This window comes from Pseudorca crassidens, chromosome 2 (genome assembly GCF_039906515.1).
Source record: "Pseudorca crassidens isolate mPseCra1 chromosome 2, mPseCra1.hap1, whole genome shotgun sequence".
Classification (NCBI taxonomy): domain Eukaryota; kingdom Metazoa; phylum Chordata; class Mammalia; order Artiodactyla; family Delphinidae; genus Pseudorca; species Pseudorca crassidens.
Window position 1 is genome coordinate 153,510,306 of NC_090297.1, and position 9,608 is coordinate 153,519,913.

Consider the following 9,608-nt stretch of genomic DNA (forward strand, 5'->3'; position numbering starts at 1 on the left):
GCACTGGTACGCTCTCTCTGGGTGTGCTAGTCCGCAGGGCAGGGCATCCCCTGGGCAGGGTGGAGCGTGATCTCTGCGGCCTCGTCCTGCAGCTCCTTCCTTTCATTCTCAATCATCCTGCCCACGGTGGCCTCCTCTCAGGCCTGCATACTTACAACGGCGCATTGCCCGTGCTGCCCCTCTGCAGGAAGTGTCCCTCTGTTTAGTTTGCAGCTGACTGATGCTGCCTCACCCTTCTCATCTCTTCTCAGGTGTCACTTGGTCAAGAAAGCGTCCCCTTACCTACTCAACTCATCACGTCCCCCTACCGTAGCTCACGTGACACCACGCACCTCTCGCTTATGGCCGTCGTCGCCTTTCACATCCAGTTTCAGGTAGGTAAGTTTACCCCGTGGTCCGTGAGGAAGAAGAGATCACGCCTGTTTTGCTTACTCTTGATTCCCAGCGACTAGCCTGGTTACTGATAACCTCTGTTAGAGGAGAGAAAGGAATGCACCCAATCCCTGGTGAAGCCCTGACCGTTTTCCTTTCTAGTGTTCCTCGTACTCCTCCCTGCCATCTGTGTCGCCCTTACTCCGCGTCTACCGTTTATGAGTTTACACCTGGGTTACGGTGACTGCTTCGGAGAATCGCATGCCTTTCTACCTCCCTCGCTGCGACCTCTCCCACGCCTCCCAGGGCTCTTGGGTTATGCCCTTGCCCTCTTCCGAGCCGTCCGTGGCACCCGCTGTCATCCCCATACGGCCAAGCTCCTAAGACTGACACTCAAGGCCCTCCGTAATCTGGCTTCAGTTTCACTTTCTAGACGTTTCAAGGAAGAGCGGGGTCTAAATATCTGTGCACCTCTGCTCCGTTTCATATCTACCCACGAGGTTAATTTTTTTGTTTCTTCCAGTCCATCTATTTTGCACCTCCTTCTCTGCGAAGACTTCACTGAGAATCCAAGCGATTTGTGGATCCCTTCTCTCCCCTGAAGCTGTAAACAGTTTAACAAGACATATGCGGAACTGCCGTAAGGTAATCTACATCTTATCTTCCTCTCTGGTATCTAACCTCCCTGAGAATGGGGGTACATCTCTGTGTTCTGTGCAGTTTTCAGCACAGTACTCTACACGTAGTGAATATTTGGTAAATGAACGAATAAGTGAATGAGCCACCAAGATAAGGGTATTGTCTCATTCTTTCTCTCTTTTTCCACTTTCAAGTTTCTTTAGTTAGTTTCCTCAGACAAAAGGTTTCTTTGCAGCTACACAGTGGCCAGGTCCACAGAATGTTGCAGATAGCTGCTGAAAACATCCCTCCTCCACTTGAGAATGGCTTGCTCTCCCTCTCAAGCGGAGAGAGCTGGGATTCGATATTTAATTAAGTGCCTCTGTTCACTTGGCATTTAGAGGCACTAGGGGGCGTTAGTGCTCTACAGCCGGTGAAATGCCTGTTTCGTTTGTGATTTTCCTTTGTGGAAAACAACTATCCACAGAGTGTTTTGTGCCAATTTTCCATCCTTTTAGATTGATGAAAATAATTTTAACTACGTAGAAACAGAAAACGAATAGAAAGAACTTTGCATTACATTTAATAAAAGCTTAGGGGGATCTTTGTGGTACATTAGTGAAGTTATCTGGGGAAACCTTAGCTACGTACATTGTGTTGGAGAGGCACCGAGAATTCAAGAATTCTCAAAGTTCGAGGACACAGTTGCCTTACATGTAGGCATGGTGGCAGCCATGGACATAGCAGTGATTTGGAGAATGTTGTATTAGTCAGCTCTTGCTGTGGTAATGCTTTGGAACAAATCTCCCCAAAACTCAGTTACATAAATAAGAATTTATTTTTCTTGGACCTGTGGGCTAGCTGCAGCGGCTCTCTTGTAGACCTCTCGATGGCTGGTATTGCTCCATGTTGTGGGTCAGTTTGAGGTCTGTCCCACACATCATACTGTGGAGCCCAATTGTGAGGCTGCAGGTCCCTGTCTTCTCACAAAGTTCACTGAAACATAACAGTAGAGCCCAACCACACAAGCCCACTTAAGGCCTCTGCAACTCATTTAAGGCCATGGTGTCTTCCCTTGGCATCCTGGGAACCCCCTGGCCTCAGGATGCAGCTTCTGTAGTCCATGGCAACTGGTGGAGAGGGGGCGGGGCTGCAGGAGGGTGGAACGCGGAGGTCACAGAGGGTGTGGGTGTGGCCACCTCTGCTGTGACTGAACCAAGGGCAGGGGGGCAGGGGGTCCAGGCAGGGCCCTCAGAGCCCGGTATGCCCAGGGGGGCGGCACAAGCATCTAGGCCCAGACCAAAGAGCACCTTCTTGGTCTTCGCGGCAGGCCGGCCTCTCACCTTGCCACTCAGGCCACCCTCCTACTTGAAGTGTGTGTGGAACGCGTCCGCGGAGTACACCTCGCTGCACAGGTAGCCATAGGACTGGGCGTTGTAGCTTCCTGCGAGGCGGCCGAAGGTCGCAGGCGGGTGGGTCCCTGGGATACACGCGGAGAGGCTCCTGACCGGCCCCCTGAGAACCGTCGCCGTTCCGTAAGATGGGGAGCTTGCTTCAGAATGTAAATCATATGTCCACTAGATATGCTGTTTAGTTTACCAGGCAAGACTTTCTTGGTGAAAGAAGCAGCATTGACTTGCATTCTAGAGCTCATCTTGCTGTGCACTGGCACTCTGGGTGTGCTAGTGTGCAGGGCAGGGCATCCCCTGGGCAGGATGGAGCATGATATCTGCAGCCTCGTCTTGCCCCTCCTTCCTTTCATTCTCAATCTTCCAGCCCACAGTGGCCTCCTTTCAGGCCTACATACTTACAACAGCACATTGCCCATGCTGCCCCTCTGCAGGAAATGTCCTTCTGTTTAGTTTGCAACTGATTGATGCCTCCTCATCCTTCTCATGTCTTCTCAGGTGTCACTTTGTCAAGAAGGTATCCCCTTACCTACTCAACTCATCACATCCCCCTACCATAGCTCACATAACACCATGTACCTCTCGCTTATAGCCTTCATCACATTTCACATCCAGTTTTAGATAGGTGTTTACCATATGGTCCGTGAGGAAGGGATCATGACTGTTTTGCTTACCCTTGGTTCCCAGCGACTAGCACAGTTACTGATAACCTGTGTTAAATGGAGAAATGAATGTATCCAATCAATGGTGAAGCCCTGACCGTTTTTCTTTCTAGTGTCTCTCATACTCCACCCTTCCATCTGTGTTGCCATTACTCCAGGTCTACCATTTATTATTTTACACCTGGATTACGATGATTGCTTCGGAGAATAGCATGTCTTTCTATCTTCCACCCTACAACCTCTCTTACACGTCCCAAGGCTCTTGGGTTTTGCCATTGCCCGCTTCCAATCCGTCCGTGGCATCATCGGCTGTCAGCAGACTTGCATGCAATGTTCCTTTCTTTTCTCTTTTTTTCCTTATGTCACTGGGCCATGGAAAGGCGTGAAGCACTGACACTCGCTGCCACGTGGATGTGCCCTGCGAACACGATGCTGAGCGAGAGAAGTCAGACACAAAAGGACACACAGGATGTGACACCACTGATGAGAAACTTCAAGAACAGGTAGATCCACATAGTCAGTGGGTTCCTGGTTGTCAGGGGCTGGCGAGGGGACGGAGTGATAGCTAAGGGTGTGAGGTACATTTTGGGGTGACAGAAGTGATCCAAAGCACGGCAGTAAAGATGGCTGCACAGCTCAGTAAACTGTCCCCATGCTCCCCGTTGCAGCCTGTAATAGCATCGCTCTCCGGATGAAGGGCTGACTGCAGGAAGACTGAATGCGCAGTGAGTCCTGGACCCAGACCCTGAGCTGGTGCTGCCCACATGGGGAAGTCACTGGTACTTGCGGAGCCTCCACAGAGACCGGCAGCACCCCCAGGGCCTCACAGTTCATGGCGCACCCGGCCCAAGGGCCTTCCCGCTGGTTGTCATCACCGGCTGTCACCAGACTCGCATGCAATGTTCCATTCTTTTTTTTTATCTTTTCTCTGTCCCTCAGCACGCAAAGGGGTGATGCCCTGACACTTGCTGCCACGTGTATGCACCCTGAGGACATGATGCTCAGCGAGAGCCGTCAGAAACAAAAGGACATGCAGGGTCTGACTCCACTGAGGAGAAACGTACAGAGCAGGTAGATCCACAGAGTCAGAGAGTAAGTCCCTCGTTGTCAGGGGCTGCCGTGGGGGCGGAGTGATAGCTAAGGGCGTGAGGGACATTTTTGAGGTGACGTAAATGGTCCAAAACATGGCAGTAGTGATGGCTGCACAGCTTGGTAAACTGTCCCCCACACACCGGTGCAGCCTTTGAGAGCATCGCTCTCAGGAAGAAGGGCTGACCACACGAAGACTGAATGAGCAGTGGCTCCTGGGCCCAGACACTCAGCTGGCACCCCCCACGTGGGGAAGTCACTGGGGCTTTCTGAGCCTCCCTGGAGACTGGCAGCAGCCCCAGGACCTCACAGAGCACGGTGCGCCCATCCCCAGAGCCTCCCCTCTGTTTCTCATCACCGGCTGTCAACAGACTTGCATGCAATGTTCTTTTCTTTTATCTTCTCTGCTTTACGTCACTAGGCCATGCAAAGTGGTGAAGCCCTGACACTCGCTGCCACTTGGATGCACCCTGAGACTTCTACGCTATGGGAGAGAAGTCAGACACAGAAGGACACACAGGGTGTGACCCCACTGAGGAGAAACGTCCAGAACAGGTAGATCCACATAGGCAGAGAGTGGGTTCCTGGTTGTCAGGGGCTGGCGAGAGGATGCAGTGATTGGTAAGGGCCTGAGGGATATTTTGGGGGTGATGGAAATGATCCAAAGCACGGCTTTGGATCATGGAAATGATCCAAAGCACGGCAGTAGGGAGGGCTGCACAGCTCAGTAAACTGTCCCCATGCTTCCCGTTGTAGCCTGTGAGAACATCGCTCTCAGAACGAAGGGCTGACTGCAGGAAGACTGAACATGCAGTGGGTCCTGGGCCCAGACTCTCAGTTGATGGCTCCCCACTTGGGGTAGTGACTGGGAGTTGCTGAGCCTCCTCAGAGACTCGCAGCAGCCCCAGGGCCTCACAGGGCACGGCGCCCCCTGCCCCAGAGCCTTCCCTCTGGTTCTCATCACCAGCTGTCACCAGACTTACATGCAATGTTCCATTCTTTTCTTTTATCTTTTTTCTGTTCCTCAGCATGAAAAGGGTGAACCCCTGACACTCGCTGCCACCTGGATGCACCCTGAGGACACGATGGTCGGCGAGACAAGTCAGACACAGAAGGACACACAGGGTCTGACCACACTGAGGAGAAACGTCCAGAAAAGGTAGATCCACAGAGGCAGAAAGTAAGTCCCTGGTTGTCAGGGGCTGCCGAGGAGACGGATTAATAGCCAAGGGCGTGAGGGACATTTTCGGGGTGACGGAAATGGTCGAACAAATGGCAGTTGTGATGGCTTCACAGCTTAGTAAACTGTTGCCCGCGCTCCCGTGCGGCCTGTGAGAGCATCGCTCTCAGGACGAAGGGCTGGCCACAGGAAGACTGAACGAGCAGTGGGTCCCTGGCAAAGACGCCCATTTGGCGGCCCCCCACTTGGGGTAGTGACTGGGAGTTGGTGAGCCTCCAAGGAGACTGGCAGCAACCCCAGGGCCTCACAGGGCCCGGCGCCCCCGGTCACAGTGCCTTCCCTCGGGTTCTCATCACCAGTTGTCACCAGACTTGCGCGCAACGTTCCTCTCTTTTCTTTCTTCTTTTCTCAGTCCTTCTGCATGCAAAGAGGTGAACCCCTGACACTTGATGCCACGTGGATGCACCCTGAGGACACGATGGTCGGCGAGACAAGTCAGACACAGAAGGGCATATAGGGTCTCACCCCACTGAGGAGAAACGTCAAGAACAGCTAGATCCAGAGGGGAGGCTTTGGGGCCCATGATGCTGTTCACTGTGAGGACCTGGGGCTGCTGCCAGTCTCCGTGGAGGCTCTGGAAGCCCCAGTGACTTCCCCACGTACGGGGCGCCAGCTGAGCATCTGGGCACAGGACTCACTGTTCGTTCAGTCTTTCTGCGATCAAACCTTTGTTCACTTGGCATTTACAGACACCAAGGGCATTAGTGCTCTACACTCAGTGTAATGCCTGTTTTGTTTGTGATTTTCCTTTGTGGATAACAACTATCCACAAAATGTTTTGTTCCAATTTTCCATCCTTTTAGATTGATAAAAATCATTTTAACTACGTAGAAACAAAAAATGAATAGAAAGAACTTTGCATTACATTTAATAAAAGTTTAGGGAGATCTTTGTGGTACATTAGTGAAGTTATTTGGGGAAAGTTTAGCCATGTACATTGTGTTGGAGAGGCACCGAGAATTCAGGAGTTCTCAAAGTTTGAGGACACAATTGCCTTATATGTAGGCATGGTGGCAGCCATGTACATAGCAGTGATTTGGAGGATGTTCTATTAGTCAGCTCTTGCTGTGATAATGCTTTGGAACAAATCTCCCCAAAACTCAGTTACATAAATAAGAATTTATTTTTCTTGGACCTGTGGGCTAGCTGCAGCGGCTCTCTTTTAGACCTCTAAATGGCTGGTATTGCTCCATGTTTTGGGTCAGTTTGAGGTGTGTCGCACACATCTTACTGTGGAGCCCAACTGTGAGGATGCAGCTCCCAGGCCCTGTCTTCTCACAAAGTTCACTGAAACATAAGAGGTGAGCCCAACCACACAAGCCCACTTAAGGCCTCTGCGACTCATTTAAGGCCATTGTGTCTTCCCTTGGCATCCTCGGAACCCCCTGGCCTCAGGATGCAGCTTCTGTAGTTCATGGCAACCTGCGGAGAGGGGGCGGGGCTGCAGGAGGGTGGAACACTGACCTCACAGAGGGTGTGGGTGTGGCCACCTCTGCTGTGACTGAACCAAGTGCAGGGGAGCAGGGGGTCCAGGCAGGGCCCTCAGAGCCCGGCAGGCCCAGGGAGGTGGCACGAGCATCTCGGCCCAGGACAAAGAGCGCCTTCTTGGTCTGCACGGCAGGCCGGCCTCTCACCTTGCCACTGAGTCCGCCCTCCGACTTGAAGTGTGTGCGGAACGTGTCTGCGGAATACACCTCGCTGCACAGATAGCCATAGGAGTCGGCGCTTAGCTTCCTGCCAGGCAGCTGAAGGTCGCAGGCAGGTGGGTCCCTGGGACACACGCGGGGAGGCTCCTGACCGACCCCCTGAGAACTGTTGCCGTTCCGTAAGTTAAGGAGCTTGTTTCAGAATGTAAATGATATGTCCACTAGATATGCTGTTTAGTTTAACAGGCAATACTTTCTTGGTGAAAGAAGCAGCGTTGACTTGCATTCTAGAGCAGGCTTCTCTTCTGGCTGTGCACTGGCACTCTGGGTGCGCTAGTCCGCAGGGCAGGGCATCCCCTGGGCAGGGTGGAGCATGATTTCTGCAGCCTCGTCTTGCCCCTCCTTCCTTTCATTCTCAATCTTCCAGCCCACGGTGGCCTCCTCTCAGGCCTGCATACTTACAACGGCGCATTGCCCGTGCTGCCCCTCTGCAGGAAGTGTCCCTCTGTTTAGTTTGCAGCTGACTGATGCCGCCTCACCCTTCTCATCTCTTCTCAGGTGTCACTTGGTCAAGAAAGCGTCCCCTTACCTACTCAACTCATCACGTCCCCCTACCGTAGCTCACGTGACACCACGCACCTCTCGCTTATGGCCGTCGTCGCCTTTCACATCCAGTTTCAGGTAGGTAAGTTTACCCCGTGGTCCGTGAGGAAGAAGAGATCACGCCTGTTTTGCTTACTCTTGATTCCCAGCGACTAGCCCGGTTACTGATAACCTCTGTTAGAGGGAGAAAGGAATGCACCCAATCCCTGGTGAAGCCCTGACCGTTTTCCTTTCTAGTGTCCCTCGTACTCCTCCCTGCCATCTGTGTCGCCCTTTCTCCGCGTCTACCGTTTATGAGTTTACACCTGGGTTATGGTGACTGCTTCGGAGAATCGCATGCCTTTCTACCTCCCTCGCTGCGACCTCTCCTACGCCTCCCAGGGCTCTTGGGTTATGCCCTTGCCCTCTTCCGAGCCGTCCGTGGCACCCGCTGTCAACCCCATACGGCCAAGCTCCTAAGACTGACACTCAAGGCCCTCCGTAATTTGGCTTCAGTTTCACTTTCTAGACGTTTCAAGGAAGAACGGGGTCTAAATATCTGTGCACCTCTGCTCCGTTTCATATCTACCCACGAGGTTAATTTTTTCGTTTCTTCCAGTCCACCTATTTTGCACCTCCTTCTCTGCGAAGACTTCACTGAGAATCCAAGCGATTTGTGGATCCCTTCTCTCCCCTGAAGCTGTAAACAGTTTAACAAGACATGTGCGGAACTGCCGTAAGGTAATCTACATCTTGTCTCCCTCTCTGGTATCTAACCTCCCTGCGAATGGGGGTACGTCTCCGTGTTCTGTGCGGTTTTCAGCACGGTACTCTCTACACGTAGTGGATATTTGCTTTGGTAAGTGGACGAATAAGTGAATGAGTCACCAAGATAAGGGTATTGTCTCATTCTTTCTCGCGTTTTCCACTTTCAAGTTTCTTTAGTTAGTTTCCTCAGACAAAAGGTTTCTTTGTAGCTACACAGTGGCCAGGTCCACAGAATGTTGCAGATAGCTGCTGGAAACATCCCTCCTCCACTTGGGAATGGCTTGCTCTCCCTCTCAAGCGGAGAGAGCTGGGATTCGATATTTAATTAAGTGCCTCTGTCCACTTGGCATTTAGAGGCACTAGGGGGCGTTAGTGCTCTACACCCGGTGAAATGCCTGTTTCGTTTGTGATTTTCCTTTGTGGAAAACAACTATCCACAGAGTGTTTTGTGCCAATTTTCCATCCTTTTAGATTGTCGGAGAGCATTTTACCTACGTAGAAACAGAAAACGAATAGAAAGAGCGTTGCTTTGCGTTTAATAAAAGCTTAGGGCGGTCTCGGTGGTACGTTAGTGAAGTTATCTGGGGACACCTTAGCCACGTACATTGTGTTGGAGAGGCACCGAGAATTCAGGAGTTCTCAAAGTTCGAGGACACAGTTGCCTTACACGTAGGCTCCGTGGCAGCCGTGGACATGGCAGTGATTTGGAGAATGTTGTATTAGTCGGCTCTTGCTGTGATAATGCTTTGCAACAAATCTCCCCAAAACTCACTTACGTAAAGAAGAATCTAGTTTCCTCGGACCTGTGGGCTAGCTGCAGCGGCTCTCTTGTAGACCTCTCGATGGCGGGTGTTGCTCCATGCCGTGGGTCAGTTTGAGGTCTGTCCCGCACACCTTACCGTGGAGCCCAACTGTGAGGCTGCAGGTCCCCGTCTTCTCGCAGAGTTCACTGGAAGGTAAGAGGTGAGCCCAACCACACAAGGCCACGTAAGGCCTCTGGGACTCATTGAAGGCCATCGTGTCTTCCCTTGGCCTCCTGGGAACCCCCTGGCCCCAGGATGCAGCTTCCGTAGCCCAGGGCAACCGACGGAGGGGGGCGGGCGGGGCTGCAGGAGGGTGGAACGCCGAGGTCACAGAGGGTGTGGGTGTGGCCACCTCTGCTGTGACTGAACCAAGGGCAGGGGGGCAGGGGGTCCAGGGCAGGGCCCTCAGAGCCCGGTAG

General features: G+C 52.4%; 1 long non-coding RNA gene across 3 annotated transcripts; it reads left to right on the forward strand.

Moving 5' to 3' along the window:
* The first annotated feature begins 894 nt into the window (after positions 1-894).
* LOC137219998 (uncharacterized) lies at positions 895-6,692 on the forward strand. Of its 3 annotated transcripts, XR_010941402.1 has the most exons (7): positions 895-1,017; positions 3,442-3,564; positions 3,730-3,840; positions 4,001-4,132; positions 4,572-4,705; positions 5,179-5,309; positions 5,743-6,449. It is a non-coding gene; the product is annotated as an uncharacterized lncRNA (long non-coding RNA). The 3 variants fall into 3 exon arrangements; XR_010941401.1 differs by having other exon boundaries at positions 3,730-4,132; positions 5,743-6,451; XR_010941403.1 differs by lacking the exon at positions 895-1,017 and adding an exon at positions 2,247-2,405 and having other exon boundaries at positions 3,730-4,132; positions 5,743-6,692.
* The last annotated feature ends 2,916 nt before the right edge of the window (positions 6,693-9,608 follow it).